The sequence below is a fragment of the Sorex fumeus genome, unplaced genomic scaffold, assembly GCF_029834395.1.
Source record: "Sorex fumeus unplaced genomic scaffold, SorFum_2.1 ptg000171l, whole genome shotgun sequence".
In the NCBI taxonomy this organism is placed as follows: domain Eukaryota; kingdom Metazoa; phylum Chordata; class Mammalia; order Eulipotyphla; family Soricidae; genus Sorex; species Sorex fumeus.
The window spans coordinates 4,392,662-4,411,149 of NW_026606228.1; the positions used below are offsets into that span (position 1 = coordinate 4,392,662).

At 37.8% G+C, this 18,488-nt stretch overlaps 1 pseudogene; it reads left to right on the plus strand.

The window, feature by feature from the left end:
• Nucleotides 1-385: 385 nt before the first annotated feature.
• On the plus strand, nucleotides 386-547 carry LOC130017076 (uncharacterized; annotated as a pseudogene).
• Nucleotides 548-18,488: the final 17,941 nt, after the last annotated feature.

An 18,488-nucleotide genomic window follows, 5' to 3' on the forward strand; every position in this document is an offset into this window, starting at 1 on the left:
AGATTTTATTAGCCTCTCCTTCCTCATCCTTCTTAACACTGCCGTATTGGTGGCTCTTTCAGGGTCTGGGAATGAGACCTAATGTATTTCCTGCTTTTGGCATATTGAATATGCCATGGATAGCTTGCCAGGCTCTGCCGTGCAGGCGGGATACTTTCAGTAGCTTGCCAGGATCTCTAAGAGTGAGAGAGCTTTTTAGTGCAGCCTCTAATTGCTCTTGCATATGTTCCCATGGTTCAAACCATTTTTGAACCCCATCAAATATGGTGCGTTAATCTGGGAAGATGGATATTAAGTGTCTTATGATGTGTCGCGTGGCTGCTTCATGGCCACACGGTCTGGAAAGTGCCCTGGAGCATGGCAGCAGCTGGGTAGTGAAGGTAGTTGAGCTTCTCGGCCTTTTGGCTAAGATCAAGTGTAGTATTAAATTTTTATTATGCATATAAAATAATAAAAATATTACTTTATAGATGATATAGTAGGTTAATGAAACCTTTTAGGCATTCACTATCATCACTATCAATGCCACCATTCTAGTGAAATAGAAACACATTTTACTAATTAAAATATACTGCATTCATGAACAACTTTGGACCTGTGTATCTCACTTTGATTCAATTAAAAAATTAAAAAGCAAATGAACATTTACTGATAGTTAAACATAAATAAATTTATTTTAAAAAATAAATGAAATCTACTACATTCTATCTTCAATATTTTTCATGCGCCCATGACCTCCTGATTGTTTTCAGCTAATGCTGACTACACACAGCACTGTATTAACTCCTAGTCATAGAATTTCTTTTCTTCATATTACACAGAAGACAGTTAAGGTGAAGAGTTTATTGAATATTCAAACATTAATGGTTCTAAAAAATCTTAAAATATTTCAAAATGCCAATTTATTTCCTGTTTTGAGAGTATCATCAATAGATCTTAAACCTACAATGTGTTTATCCAAACTTTCCATTATTTATTTTCAGACCTGCAAGCAGCAGTGAGCCCCAGAGACTCACTTGATCAGCTAGTGCTGATTGCTCAAGGCTAGACCCTGGCACTGAGGCTCAAGACCATCAGTGGGCAGTTGTAGGAAAAAACCAGGGTCACATTTATAGTGCTTCAAGACCTTCATAGCTATACCCAATAGTGCTTTGAATAATCAGGCAGCACTGAGGATCAAACTCATGTTCCTTGCATGCAAGACATGGGGCCCTGAGTGCTAAGTCGGCAATAGAGCCCTTATATATTTTCAACTAAAACCCACCAAAATTACATAGACAGCTACAGAAAGGTGTAAGGAAATTGACAGGTCATGGAAACATAGATTATGCTCACTATTCCTTTTTTAAAAAATTTTTAAAAATTTATTGAATCAATGAGAATTACCAAGTTACAAAATAATTCATGATTTTCAGGTGTATAATGAACAAGTGGGTTGGAGCAAGAGCACAGCGGGTAGGGTGTTTGCCTTGCATGCAGTCAACCTGGGTTCTATTCCTCCGTCCCTCTCAGAGAGCCTTGGCAAGCTACCGACAGTATCCCGCCAGCACAGCATGGCCTGGCAAGCTCCCCCTGGCATATTCAATATGCCAAAAACAGTAACAACAAGTCTCACAATGGAGACATTACTGGTGCCCACTCGAGCAAATCGATGAACAACAGGATGACAGTGCTACAATGATACAATGATCAAGCTTCCATAGTCCCCTTTTATCCACCAATGTCCCAAGTTTCCCTGCCATTCTGGTAGACACCTTTCCCTTTAAAAAAAAAGATTTATTATTATTTTATAGCATTCCAAAGCCATTCGTGATATAATTTCAGTCATAAGTATTCCAGCACTCATCCCTCCACCAGTATACAGTTCCCAGCACCAATGTCCCCATGTTCCTTCCCATCACTCCCCACCCCCCACCCCTTGCCTGCCTCTTTGGCAGGTGCTTTTATTTAAAGAACAAAAGCAACCGGTGTTGCATGAATGTGGGGAGAAAGGGACTCTCCTTCACGGTTGGTGGGGATGCCAACTGGTCCAGTCTTTTTGGAAAACAATATGGATATTTCTCAAAAAATTAGAAATTGAGTTCCCATTTGACCTAGCAATACCACTTCTAGGTAATATACCCTTGGATGGGGGGGCAAAACACACAGCAGAAACACTATTGCTGTATGTGGAAAAAAAGGGCTATTTAGACATATACATTCAAATGTAATAAGCATCTGTAACACTTTCTATATTCCTTGAAATAAATCAGTAGGAATGACCTAGAGTATGGCAAATATGTCTATAAAGCTTACTCTCAATATATTATTATTTATTATTGTCAGCAGTTAAAATCAACACATTTGAAATATAAATAAACTAAAAGAAACCATCCCAATATGTGTATGTGTTTTTGAAAGTGGTAGGGCATACTCCCAACAATAAAGATGAAGCTTTAATAATAATAACTATATTTTATTGATTGCTTGATACATGACTACTCCTTTGTATCAAAATATATTATTTCTTACAGTATATATAGAAGCTAAATTGTTTCAATTTTGCTGATAAAATATGTAGCTCAGAAAAATGCTAATACATTTAGAGTCTAATATGCATTCCATTTGTTTTGGATTCAGTTTCTGAACCTGTCTGTCATACAACAGTATTTAAGCACATAGCTACTTCATTTTGTTCTCTCTATAAGGCATAACCAGGTACCTTCTACAAATTCAATGTTGCTGTCATACTTTTGGATGTAGTTACTATCTTTCCTTCATAATCTTTTATTTTATTTTTTAAAATTCTAACAGAAAAATTTAATTTATAGCACAATTTAAATGTAGATTACTGGTTCTATGGAAAGCTTTGAGTTCCTTGAAAAGAGTAGCTAACTGTGCTAGTGCACTTGCAGAATGTCTTACACTCCTAATCACAATCTTTTGAAATTTTATTATATTTATGATCAATTTTTCCTTCAATTGTTAAACTTTTCTTTCAAAGAATCAACAAGAGATAAACAGCTGCAAAGCTGTTCATGATAGGGTTTCAGTCATGCCATGTTCCAAAACCAGTTCCAAACTCTCTACCAGAGTACATTTCCCACCACCAATGTCCCCAGCATCCCCCATCATGCACTTCCACACTTTACCCACTTTCACCATGCAGTTCCCATCCAGAGCAATCATTTCCAACCATCATTGTCATAGTGGTTCCTTCTCTATCCCAAATGCCCTTTCTCCCTTCACTTGAGGCAGGCTTCCAACTGTTAACCAATCCTCCTGGTCCTTGTTTCTACTATCCTTGCCATCAGTCTCATACTATGTTTTTTATTTATTTCCCACAAATGAGTGCAATTTTTAAAGATAAAAGACCACTGACTGGGGCTGGAGTGAAGGCACAGCAGGTAAGGCGTTTGCCTTGCACTGGGCCAACCCGGGTTCGATTCCCAGCATCCCATATGATCCCCTGAGCATCGCCAGTAGTGATTCCTGAGTGCATGAGCCAGTAGTAACCCCTGTGCATTGCCGGGTGTGACCCAAAAAGAAAAAAAAAGACCACTGATCAAGCAATTTGAAGCAAAGATAAACAAATAGAGCTATATTACACTAAGAAGCTTCTGCTCCATAAAAGAAATAGTGACAAGATATGAAGACAGCCACAGAATGGGGAAAAATTATTTACCCAATACCCATCAGATAAGGGTTTAATATCCAAGATATATAATGTGCTGGTAGAACTTTACAAGAAAAATACATCCAATTCCATCATAACATGGAAAGAAGAATTGAACAGAAACTTCCTCAAAGAAAAATACAAACGGCCAAATGCACATAGTAAAATCCAAGCAAAAAAATTTGTAAGTCTATAACTATACCTCATAGTGTTTCACCAATAAAAATTTTTAGAAAATGCTCTGCATTACGAATCTTTAGGGACATGCAAATCAAAACAACAATGAAATATCATCTTACACCACAGAGACTGATCTACATCAAAAAGAACAAGAACAACTAGTACTTGTGCAAATGCAGGTAGAAAAAGACTCTCATTCAGTCTTGGTGGGAATGATGACTGGTCTAGCATTTTTGGAAAACAATATGGGCATTTCTCAAAAAAGTAGATATTGCACTCCCTTATGACCTAGCAATACCCACTATTGGGAATGTAGTCTGGAGATTCAAAAAACATAACAGACATGCCATCTGCACTTCTATGCTCATTGCAGCACTATTCACAGTAGCCAGAATCTGGAAACTACCTAAGTGCCTGAAAACAGACGACCAAATAAAAAAACGATGGTACATCTACACAATAGAATAATATGCAGCTGTTAGGAAGAATGAAGTCATAAAATTAGCTTATAAATGAATGGGTATGAAGAATATTGTTCTAAGTGAAACGAGTCAGAAGGAGAGGGACAGAAAAATATAGAATGATTGCACTCACTTGTGAATACAAACTTTTTATAGAGGAAGTGATTTATGATATTGTTAAAGACAGCTTTCCATGTACATAGCTCTAACTCCACTCCAATCACTAGAGCACCTATCTCCCTCCATCTCCCTCCCCAGTGTCTCTCTCATTCAAAACCCCCGACTCAGTTTTGTGCATCTGTTCTCTGTGTGTGTTCATCTGTTCAAGATACAGAGACTATGAATCCCAGCTCCCGGAAGCGTGTGGCCGCATTTGCGGCTGTGCAACATCTTACTATCTTGTTCTAACTTTGGACAACCGGGCAGGCTTCCAACAGTGTCCTGCCCGCAAAGCATAGTCTAGCAAACATCCCGTGTCTTACTCCATATGCCAAATACCAGTAACAATGATGGGTCTCATTCCCCTAACCCTGAAAGAGCATTGAATATGGCTCTTTTAAAATCTCAGGGCTAAAGTAACCTAACCTTATAGCTTAAGAGCTTGGAAAAGGACCAACAAAAGGAGCACAACCCGAACAGGAGAAAGGAAATAATAAAACTCAGAGCAGAGATTAACGAGATGGAAACCCAAAAAACAATCCGAAAGATCAATGAAACCAAGAGCTGGTTCTTCGAGAAAATTAACAAGATCGATAAGCCTCTAGCAAAACTCACAAAGAAAGGGAGAGACAAAACCCTAATAAACCGAATCAGAAATGAAAAGGGGGTCATTACAACAGAAACTACATAAATTCAAAGGATCCTCAGGGAGTACTTTGAGAAGCTTTATGCCACGGAACTTCAAAACATCGAGGAAATGGATAAATTTCTAGACTCCTACAGACTCCCAAGGCTGAACCAAGAAGACCTTGAATACCTGAACAGACCTATCACCATCAAGGAAATTGAAATGGTAATAAAAAGTCTCCCCAAGCAAAAAAGTCCTGGCCCGGATGGATTCACTAGTGAATTCTTCCAAATCTTTAAAGATGACTTACTCACAATCCTCTTAAAGCTTTTCCACGAAATTGAAATATCAAAAATATTTCTGAACAGTTTCTATGAAGCAAATATCACACTGATACCAAAAGCAGACAGAGATACCACAAAGAAAGAGAATTACAGACCGATATCCCTGATGAACACAGATGCAAAGATCCTCAACAAACTACTAGCAAATAGAATCCAATTACGCATCAAAAAGATCATACACCATGACCAAGTAGGATTCATTCCAGGGATGCAAGGATGGTTTAACATTTGGAAATAAATCAACATAATCCATCATAACAACAAAAGAAAAGATAAAAAGCATATGATCATATCAATAGATGCAGAGAAAGAATTTGACAAGATCCAGCACCCATTTATGATGAAAACCCTAGCCAAAATGGGTATAGAGGGGACTTTCCTCAACATAGTCAAAGCCATCTACCACAAGCCTACAGCAAGCATCATCCTCAATGGGGAAAAACTGAGAGACTTCTCTGTAAGATCAGGGATGAGACAAGGATGCCCACTATCTCCACTGCTGTTCAATATAGTACTGGAAGTACTTTCAATAGCGATTAGGCAAGAAAAAGATAATAAGGGCATTCAGGAAGGAAAGGAAGAAATCAAGCTCTCACTATTCGCAGATGATATGATACTATACTTAGAGAACCCAATAACCTCCATCAAAAAACTCCTAGAAACAATAGACTTGTATAGTAAATTTGTAGGCTATAAAATCAATACCCAAAAGTCCATGGCTTTCCTATATTCAAACAGTGAGAGAGAAGAAAGCTACATGGAAAAAAACAATCCTGTTCACAATTGTGCACCAGAAAATCAAGTACCTAGGAATCAGCTTAATTAAGGAAGTAAAGGACCTGTACAAAGAAAATTACAAAACACTACTTCAGGAAATAAAAGCGGACATGAGGAAATGGAAAGATATCCCCTGCTCATGGGTCGGGAGACTTAACATTGTCAAAATGGCAATACTACCAAAAGCATTGTATATATTCAATGCAATCCCTATAAGGATATCCATGACATTCTTCAAAGAAATGGAGAAAACACTCCTGAAATTTATATGGAACAATAAGCCCCCACGAATAACTAAAGCAATTTTTGGGGAAAAAAATGGGAGGAATCGACCTCCCTGAATTCAAACCCTACTACAAAGCAGTAATAATCAAAACAGTATGGTACTGGAACAAAGGCAGAACTGCAGACCAACGGAACAGGGTTGAATACACTGACATCTCCCCTCAATCGTATGATCATCTAATCTTTGATAAAGGTGCAAGTATTGTGAAGTGGAGTTAGGAAAGCCTCTTTAACAAATTGTGTTGGCATCACTGGATGGCTACATGCAAAAAATGGGCTCAGAACTCTGCCTAACACCACGTACAAAAGTAAGATCAAAATGGATTAAAGACCTCAACAGCAGACCAGAAATCATAAAGTACATTGATGACAAAGTTGGCAAAACCCTCCATGACATTGAAGCTAATGGTATCTTCAAAGATGCGACACCACTGGCTGAGCAAGTGAAAGCAGAGATTGATAAATGGGACTACCTTAAACTAAGAAGCTTCTTCACCTCAAAAGAAACAGTGACCAAATTACAAAGACAGTCTACAGAATGGAAAAGGATATTCGCTGAATACACATCCTACAAGGGGTTGATATCAAGGATATACAAAATAATGGTTTAACTCCACAAGAAGAAAACATCCATCCCTATCAAAAAATGGGGCAATGAAATGAACAGAAACTTTCTCAAAGAAGAAATCCAAACGGCAAAAAGGCACATGAGAAAATGCTCTACATCATTAATCATCAGGGAGATGCAGATCAAAACCACAATGAGATACCATCTCACACTTCAGAGACTGGCCCACATCCAAAAGAACAAAAGCAACCGATGCTGGTGCGGATGTGGCGAGAAAGGGACACTCCTTCACTGTTGGTGTTTCAGCCCTTCTGGAAAACAGTATGGACGATTCTCAAAAAATTAGAAATTGAGCTCCGATTTGACCCAGCAATATCACTCCTGGGAATACATTCCAGAGAGGCAAAAATATATAGTCGAAGTGACATCTGCACTTGTTTGTTCATTGCAGCACTCTTTACAATAGCCAGAATCTGGAAAACACCTGAGTGCCCAAGAACAGATGACTGGTTAAAGAAACTTTGGTACATCTACACAATGGAGTACTATGTAGCTCTTAGGAAAGATGAAGTCATGAAATTTACATAGAAGTGATACAACATGGAAAGTATCATGCTAAGCGAAATGAGTCAGAAAGGGAGGGATAGACATAGGAAGATTGCATTCATCTCGGGAATATAAAGTAACAAAATATGAGATTAATACCCAAGAATAGCTGAGATCAGCACCAGGAGGATTACTCCATAGCTTAGAGGCCAGCCGGGCATTCTAGGGGAAAGGGCAGCTCAGATAGAGAAGGGAGCACCAAATAAAGGGTGTTTGGTGGATCCTCCCAGGAGGGGAGATGCTTGTTGAAAGTAGACAATGGACTGAACATGTTTGCCACTCAAAGCCTCTTTTGCAGACCACAACAACAAAAAGGAGAGAGAGAACACAAGGGATTGCCCTGCCACAGAGGCAGGGTGGGATGGGAGGGATGGGGGTGGGAGGGATATTATCCATGGTGGTGGAAAATGGGCACTGGTGGAGGGATGGGTATTTGATCACTGTATAATCGAAACCCAAGCACAAAAAATTGTAAATCTACAACTGTACCTCATGGTGTTTCACTAATAATACAAAAAAATAATCTCACGGCTAGGAAGAAGGAGACATTACTGGTGCCTGCTCGAGGCAATCGACGAACAGCAGAATGATCATGATCCTGATTGTGATCGTTCTCTGTGTATGGTCTTTAACACTTTGTTGCTACATTGCTCTCCTTCTTAAATCCCACACTTGTGAGAGATCATTCTGTATCTATTCCTTTCCCTCTGACTGACTTCAGTAAATGTGATATTCTCTAATTCCATCCACATAATGGAAAATTGCATCATTTTGTTCTTACTTAGAGTTGCATACTACTCCATTATGCATATCTGTCTGTCTATCTATCTATCTATCTATCTATCTATCTATCTATCTATCTACCTAAATGTGAATGCCCACCTTCCCACCCGACTTCACTCCCACCCCCAAACACATGAATCATGACTTGATTCATTGATCTGTAGTTCAGCATTTGGATTCCTTTAATATCTTGGCTATCATTCTAACTACTTTGATGAACATATGTGACATATGTCCTTTAAAATTAACGTTATTTTTTTGAGGTATAGATATGAAGAAGTGGTATCTCTAGGATCTATGGTAATTCTCCTTTTGAAATTTTTTTTTGCTAGATCTTCGTATTGTTTTCCATAGAGAATAAACCAGACAAAATATAATTTCTTTTTGTTTTTTTCTGAATTCGGAAATGGTTTGCTCTAATTATCTAACCTACTTGCTCACTATTTGTATACCTAAAGAATAACCGTTTCTGAAACATGAAAGTGTTGATTGAGGCTCCATTTTAGTGGATTAAAGTTTGCATTTTAGACATTCCTGCAGATTCCTGGACTCTATCTGAGACTGGGTAGTTTACACTTTCCCAAGACCATAAGTTCTGCACCAGATCTTGGGCTTACAGAAGACATGGAGATAAAGGACAATGCCCAGACAGATGGCTTAATGGATAATGCCAGAAGACCTTAAATAAATTGGTACCCCAACATCGTAAATGAAAATACGTATAGGAAATCAGTCTTAGCAGTACAAAGGCCCTAAATTAACCAGACTGTTCTGTAAGAGAGAACTCCTCACATTTTCTTTTGCAGCAAACTTGTCACTTGATAACATAAAGACTCATTTTTCTTATAAAAACCCACAAAACAAACTATACTTAGTCGTGTTTTAAGTTCCTCCCCTAATAGAGAGTTTATTTCTCTTCTACTTACTTTCCAATAAACGTTTTGTTTTATTACGTCGAGTCTGACGATCTTAATCTGGGAACCGTGAACAATATCACAGAGACCTGCTTTGCTTCATTTTGAGGGTTCATACTGCTTCATTTTGAACTTAGGACCTGAACTTGGGACCTCGCATTCAAAAGGACAACAAAATTATTAGTTGAATAAAATATTTAAAAACATTTGGATATCGCAATTATAGTCTTTATTTGATTATGGTTTTATTTTTAACGGTGTGTAACAGGACATTTAAGCATTATAAATGTTATTTTATAATTAAAATTATGTGAATATAATGATTTTGTAGATTGCATTATTTATATCCTTTCTACAAGTGTTAGTTGTACATACTGCATATACATATATGTAAGGATGTATAAACATATGTGTGAATATTGCAACTTTTAAATAAAAATATATTTAACTTGTTTTTCACATATTTTTCATTTAAAAGTTACATTCTGGTATATGGCTTATCCTTCAAGTGCATGCAATGATATATTATTTGGAAAAAGTGCTTGTTTCTCAAAGTAAAATTACCTAACTACTGTCATTCATGATTACATTATTTTTCTATTGATCATCTTTATTGCTCTATTTCAAATTTATTCTATTATTTATAGGACACATTAATGAACACTAAGTGTTTTATTGCATTATTTGGCAGACATTGTATCAAACTACAGATCTTGAGCAATTAAAATTAAGGTAATTTAGCAATAAGCAATTTTCCTGATTTAAAAATTTATAGAAATTTATTTTCTAAACATTAAATTAACAATGGGCAAGAGCAATAGCACAGCGGGTAGGGCGTTTGCCTTGCATGCGCCAACATGGCTGACCGAGTTTGATTCCTCCGTCCCTCTCAGAGAGCCCGGCAAGCTACTGAGAGTATCTCACATGCACAGCAAAGCCTGACAAGCTACCCATGATGTATTCAATATGCCAAACACAGTAACAACAAGTCTCATGATGGAGATGTTACTGGACCCGCTCGAGCAAATCAATGAACAACGTGAGGACCATGACCATGAAATTAACAATGGTTGGGACATCATGTGTTAAAACACCACTGTGAAAATATAAATCATTTAAAATGTCAAGTGGATATTGATTGTTAAAAATAGGGGGAAGGAAAGTAAAAATAATGCCACCAACTTTTCCCACCCATGACGATCCCTGGGAACAAGAACATCAATTGACACCTAGAAGTCTATAAATGAATAAATAAATGAATGATTCTGGATGAATGAGAGAAAACATGTATCAATTTTCAAAAAGATATTTAAAGCAATTTATTCCTTCTTAAACACTCAAATGCACCCTTGCAAGTATTTCTCTGATTATTTTTTAGACAGAATGTAAATCTATGAATAAGATTTAAATCGGGAGCATAAAAATGCTCAATATTTATGAAATCTGAATCTCTGGGGATGGCTCAGTGCAACTACATCTCCCTTGGAAGTATGAGGTCATGCATTTTTATCTCCAGTGCTACTTACATGTCCCAAACAGGTCCTTAATAATCTGCTGCTTAGGACTCATGGTGCCACAACAGAATATGCGATCTTTGCAGCCCCGTGGCCAGATGTGTAAGAACATAGTAATTAAACATTTCTAAGAACATCAGATCTACAACCACTGATGATCAAATATATGACCACAACTAAAATATACTAACCCTTCTATAGTTCAGCAGTTAGGGCGTTTGCCTCACATGTGGCCAACCTGGGTTCAATTCTTGCGTCCTTCTCGGAGAGCCCAGCAAGCTACTGAGAGTATCCTGCCCACATGGCAGAGCTTGGCAAGCTCCCCGTGGCATATTCGATACGCCAAAAAGAGTAACAACAAATCTCAAATGGAGACATTACTGGTGCCCACTCAAGTAAATCATTGAACAACGGGAGGACAGTGCTACAATGCTAGGGAGCACTGCAAGCAGAAAGTAGAAGCATATCAAAACTGAAGCTTTCCAACCTCTGGAGTTTTCTCTGTTAATGAGAAAATACCTCAAGGAAATTGTGCATCCCCAGAAAACATTGTATCTGCTTGTGCAAAGCTCCTGGAACCCTATCATGAACAGCACTGTAAATCACAGTTCCTAAAATAAAATCATAACATTAAAAAATAATAACTGTTTATTTTTGTCACTGTATCACCGTCATCCTGTTGTTCATAGATTTACTCGAGCAGGTGCTGATAACATCTCCATTCATCCCAGGTCTGAGATTTTAGCAGCCTCTCCTTACTTTTCTTTTCCAACGCTGCTGCATTGTAGGCTCAGTTTCAGGGGAATGAGACCTGTTATTGTTACTGTTTTGGGCATATCAAATACATCACGGGTAGCTTGCCAGACTCTGCCATGCAGGCAGGATACTCTTGGTAGCTTGCCAGGCTCTCCAAGAGATATACAATATAAATATATATATATATTATATTAAATCACAGAGGGAAATATGTATATATATATATTTCCTTCTATGATTTGTTGCCTACTGTATGAACCCCATTAAATATGGTGTGGTAATTATGGAAAATGGGTAGGGAGTGTCTTATGATGTGTCCATGAATATGTTCACTCATATGTGAGACTTGGCCCAAGCATTTAGAAAGTGGACTGGAGCATGGTGGTGGTTGGGTATTGGAGGTTGGCTGCCAGGGCTGGGTCCCTTGGGGCTGAGAAGGCTCTTATTTGCCCCCCTCTGGAACAACCCGAGTAAAACAGCCTGGTTCAGAGTTCAGTGACATGGTTATGGGGGAGGGGTCTCATTTTATGCTCCATTCTGGGAGAAGCAGCCGTGAGTTCTGGAAGGTGGCTGATGAGATTTTTATGGCACCAGCAGGAGGTGGCTTATCGTTGTGACCCCTACATTGCACGAGACTGGGGAAAGCAGGCAGTGAATCTCTGCTCCTGGGTCCGTTGAGCCTAGAGTCCAAGGTCACAAAGTTCCATATTACCTGGGTTCTGTGGGACTTCACTCATGGGTGAGGTTCGACCCGAGCGTGTGGGAAGCAGCCTGGAGCATGGCAGCAGTTGGGTAGTGGAGGTTGGCTGCCAAAGCTGGGTCTCTTGGGGTGGAGAAGGCTCTCACTCACCCCCCTCTGGGGTGCTCAGAGTGAAAACAGCCTGGCATGGATTCCCATAAAATGGTTATGGGTGCCTCATTTTATGCTCACTTCCAGGAGAAGAACGGTGAGTTCTGGATGTTGGACGATGAGGAGATTCTTATTTTGTCAGAATAATAAAAGTTATACAAGTGTCACGAAGTTACCTATTTCTAAGACAAATTAAATGCATTTTCTTCTAATTAATCAAAATATAACGTCAGAATTTGATCCTCTTAATTATGATTTAATTTTTCAACCCCTTTCACTATGAAAAGAGATCTAGAGATCTGAGATACAAGATGTAAAGTGATTGTCAGGTGGCTGATCAGGCACCATTTATGGTGCAAGAGTGATCCCTGAGAACAGAACTCTCTGTAAAACCTGAACACAGTATGTGTGGCTCCAAAAAAAACAAAATAGGCGTCATTCATTAAATGTAGGCTGAGAGTGAATGACAGGGATTTGGTTATATCAATTGATTGATGTGTGTGTGTGTGTGTGTGTGTGTGTGATTTTTGTGGTCACACCTGGCAGTCCTCAGGACATGAAACTACATGTGGTGTCATGGATAGAATGCAGGTTGGTTGTGTATGAGGCAAGTGTTTTACTTCTGTGCTATAGTACTGGTTCTTTAAACAACTTTACTGGGGCAGGCAGAGGTGGAGTGGGCAGGGAGAGGTTTTTCTACACGTAACAGTCCTTAGGGCTTAACTGATAATTTTTAATTTTTTTTATTAATTTTAGTTTAAACATTACAGTACTATTACAATTTATGGCATTGATATTCAAACTTCATTCACCACACCACTACCAAAGTGACTCTACTTTGACTACAGACTTTTTCACTCTGGTCTCATTTCCCACTTCTCTAACCCACTCTGTTTGATATTTAGTACTGAATTCCAATGTCAACGTTTTATCATTATCAGGTACTGTCTGTGTTCTTCTTTTGACTCTATGCCATACATGAGTGTGATCATTCTGTATCTTTCACACTACACCTCACCCCACCCCACGGAGTGTCCATTTCCCTCATTTGCAATGATTTTTCTCATGCTATAAATTTTCTTTTCTTTTTTATTAGATACGCTACTTAAAGATTTTTATGGAATTTAATACATCTATTTTCTCCTCTGTTTTTTGTTCCCTTTTTGTTATAGTTTCTAAATTTAAGGTCAACAATAATTGTTCCTATGTCTTTTTTGAGCTTTGGAGGTTCGTGTTTCATATTTTGAGTTTTATCCGTTGGCAAGGGGGTGTTAGTATTTTAAGTTAATTTTCATTTGTGGTGTGAGATAGGCATTTAACTGAATTGATTAAGATAATACAGTTGTCTCAGTACCATTATTGAAGACACGATTCTTTCTCCATCCAAGTACTAACCAGGCCCGACCCTGCTTAGCTTCTGAGATCAGATGAGATTGGGTGCGTTAGCACAGCGGTAGGGTGTTTGCCTTGCGTGCAGCCAGCCCGGCCGAGCCGGGTTCGATTCCTCCTCCCCTTTTGGAGAGCCCGGCAAGCTACTGAGAGTATCTAGCCCGCACGGCTAAGCCTGGCAAGTTACCCATGATGTATTTAATATGCCAAACACAGTAACAACATGTCTCAAAATGGAGATGTTACTGGGCCCGCTCGAGCATATCCATGAACAACAGGAGGTCAGTGTTTGTTTTGTTTATTCTTTACCATTGAGTGGTATTGCTGTGTTTGTTAAAATCATTTTATATAAATTAATCTAAATTCTATTCTACTTTTCTGCATGTCTAATCTTATGATTATGCTGTTTAAATCACTAATTATTTTGTTTATTTATTTAAATTTTATTGAATCACCGTGAGAAAGTTACTATCTTTCATGTTTGGGTTACAATCACACAATGATCACACACCCATCCCTCCACCAATACTCATTCCCCACCACCAGTCTCCCCAGTATACTCCCTTTTTCCACCCTCTCCCTGCCTCCATGGGAGACAATATTCCCCATACTCTCTCGCTACTTTTTGGGCATTATTGTTTGCAATACAGATACAGAGAGGTCATCGTGTTTGGTCCATTATATGCTTTTGGCACACATCCCCCATCCCGACTGATTCCTGCAGCCATCATTTTCTTAGTGGTCCCTTCTCTATTCCATCTGCATTCTCCCCTCCACTCAGGAGGCAGGCTTCCAGCTATGGGGCAATCCTCTTGACCCTTGTATCTACTGTCCTTGGGCGTCAGCCTAATGCTATATTATTCTATACTCCACAAATGAGTGCAGTTCTTCTATCTCTGTCCCTCTCCTGACTCATTTCACTTAGCATGATACTCTCCATGTCTATTCACTCATAAGCAAATTTCATAACTTCATCTCTCCTAACAGCTGTATAGTACTCCATTCTGTAGATGTACCAAAGTTTCTTTAACCAGTCATCTGTTTTAGGACACTCGGTTTGTTTCCAGATTTTGGCTATTGTGAACAGTGCTGCAGTGAACACATAGGTACAGATGTCATTTCTACTGTGCTTTTTTGCATCCTCAGGATATATTCCCAGAAGTGGTATTGCAGGGTCATAGGGAAACTCAATTTCTAGTTTTTGAAGGAATGTCCATATTGTTTGCCAGAAAGGCTGAACTACTGGGCATTCCCACCAACAGTGAAGGAGTGTCCCTTTTTCCCCACATCCATGCCAGCACTGGTTGCTTTTGTTCTTTTGAATATGTGCCAGTCTCTGTGGTGTGAGATCGATATCTCGTTGTTTTGATTTGCATTGCTGTTTTGTTTTGATGGCTAGTGATGTGGAGCATTTTTTTCATGTGCATTTTGGCCATTTGTATTTCTTTTTAGAGGAAACTTCTCTTCATTTCTTCTCCCCATTTTTTCATGGGGTTATAGGTTTTTTCCTCTTGTACAATTCTACTAGTGTCTTGTATATTCTGGATATTAATCCTTTTTCAGATGGGTATTGGGTAAATATTCTTTCCCATTCTGTGGGCTCTTTCTGTATCTTGGTCACCGTTCAATCACTAATTCTTTTTGTAAATAAAGATAGTTTTTATTGAAAGATATTTACTTAGTAAAATGTGAGTGGGAGAAAGAGCTTAAGTGTCCAGCAGAGAATATACACTTCTAGCAGTAGGAAAGGAAGAAAGAGAGATATATACTCAAGAGAGAACAAAGGTTTGGAAGAACAAGCTCTATTACTGACATTCTGGTAGATTCTACAATCAGGAAGTGAGACTCTTCCTACTTTGTTCTTTCTCAAGATCGTTTTGATATTTAGGATCCTTTGGGATTCTATGGCTACAAGATTCTTTTGTATATATTTGGCTTTCTGACACATTTAATATAAAATTTTATTAATATAAATTAATATATATTTAAATGTATGCACGTGTTTATGCCTCAAAGTATATTTTAATATTATTTATGTGTAACTTATCATATTAAATGTTTATTCTATTTTTCCTGTACACACTAATACTTTCCAGGATCTAGTGGTTTGCCATTTGCCATCTTTTCATTATGTGAACTTCTGTACTGCGTTCTTTTCCTACTGTTACATATTACCCTTATGTGTTGGATAACATTAGGTTGTGTTTGCTGCTCCTGCAGGGAGCTTAAGATCTATTCAGCTACTACTACAACAGTGAAATTGAGGCACAACTAAGAGTTCTTTATTGCTTTTCTCTTTCCTTTGTGTCATTTGTATACTTTATTTAGCTATGCTCTTTTTGTATAGACAATTGATTCTATGCTATGTAACCTGGGAGTTAATTCACTCCAAAAGAATATTTACTCCTGGGCATCCATATTTACTTGACTTAAGCCCAGTTGCCCTTAGTTCTTAGCACTCCAAGAGTAGGATCCCGATGAGGGACAGATAAACCCAGGGAAAGTTGTGAGCTACTCTGGCATCTACATGGGCCAGTCCAAGCACCATGATACTTAACTATAAGTTAAGAGCACGGTTATGGACAAACTCTGTCATGACCCAAAAGAGGTAACTGAATAAAGGCCCTGCTGAAGTTAGGAAAACTAACCTGGCCTGAGGACTGTGGTCTGGAATATATAGAAATGTCCCTAGGAAAAACCAAAATTTAAGCTTGGTATATCTCTTAGTGTACTCAAACAAAATGACATTGCTAGAAATAATACAAGAAGTAAATTTACTACGACTATTTAAGTGAATTACTAACAGAGGAAAGAATAAAGCAACAAACCCTGGATGGAACCCCGCCCTTGAGCAATCTCCTAGTAATCTGGAGGAATCTCCTTAGATGAGATTTTGTCCTTGAGTTAATCTCCTGGAGTAGTGGACCTACCCTGCAAACGGGCTTGCCTTTGCAATAGCCCACTATCCCTATTTCTTGTTTCTTATGTATTGTTTCTTGTGGTGTTATGAAAACTCACACTTATGTTAATGACATATGTATATATAAATGTATAGCTCTAGATAGATATGAAACAAATACTAAAAATTTCTTTAAATATTCATGTACAGTTGACATATCACTTTATTTCACAGCACTTCAATGAACAGGATATGTATGTTCCTCCAAATTTTCATGTTAAGTCCCTCATCCCACCTATACACTGATTATTTTTGTTGACTTCCATGCCCCTATTCAAATAATGCAACTAAATTTCCAAATTGATCTTATTTACAGGAGTGCCTTAAGGATCCATTAAGTTATAAGAATCAGTTTTATGTCTTTGAAGAAATGGCTATTTTGCCCGTTGCCTATTTAAAATATGCTTTTCCTGTTTTTGCTATTCTTTCAGAGTTGCAGGATATATTTATATACTCTGGATCTTAGCCCCTGACTAGATACATGAATTGCAAATAAATTCTATTTACATCTCAAATTTTCACTCTATATTATATGCCTTTGATATGAAATATTTTTGTTGGTATTTGGTTCACACCTTGCTCAGATATCACTCTTGACATTAGTCTGGGGCCCTGTATAGTACTAAGCATCCCACCAGGCTAGTCTCATGCAAAGCAAATGTCCTATGCACTACTACCTCTCTAGCCCTTCAAGAATTCTTTAATGTGGAAACGTTTGTCTAACATTACTTTCTTTTCTTGTACCTGTAATATCATGTCTGAAAACTAGTTGCCAAATAAAATTGCTTGAAAAAAACTTGTGTATTTTTTCTTTTTATACAGTTATAGTTCCAGTTATTGGTCTTATATACTTAATTGATTTTAAAATTGTTCATTATAGACAAGGTAGGAAGAATATCCAGATCAACTCATGTGCACAACATCATTTGGGAACACCTTTATTCATGTGTGATCTCACTGTAGTTAGTAGATCATTTCACCATACATGCAAGGGTTTATTTTTGAGATCTCTATTCTGTTTTATTGTACATTGTGTCTTGGTAAGGATTTTAATTAAGATGCATTAATCTCTACTACGATCTATGTTTTAGTGGAACGATTTCATGTCTCTTCAAAGGATAAAATTGCTTGAAAAAAATGTAATATTGCATTGCCATATCATAAACACCACCAAAGTACAAAAAATAAATCCACCACAGTTTACTGTACAACTTCACCTCATATATACTATACACTGGGGTTGGATAGATAGGATAGTGTGTATGTAGGGCACTACTGTGCACATGTCCTATTGTGGTTCAATTCTTGGCACCCCATATGATGCTAAAAGTTTACCAGGAGTGATAGAGTGATCCATGAACACAGAGTAAGGAGTAATCTCTGAGAACCACCAAGTGTGGTATATATACACACACACACATATATATATATATATATATATATAGTCTCATGTCTCTGTATCACACCCACATATGACCAGAATTGCCCAAAATTTCTCTTTCTCATTACACTAGCAAAATTCCTCCAGTTCCATAGATATAATTTATTATAATCTATATATATTATATATTATACCTATATATAATATATATTACAGATTATATTATATCTATAATACTATAATCTATAATATATATTATATATATAATAAAATAGATAA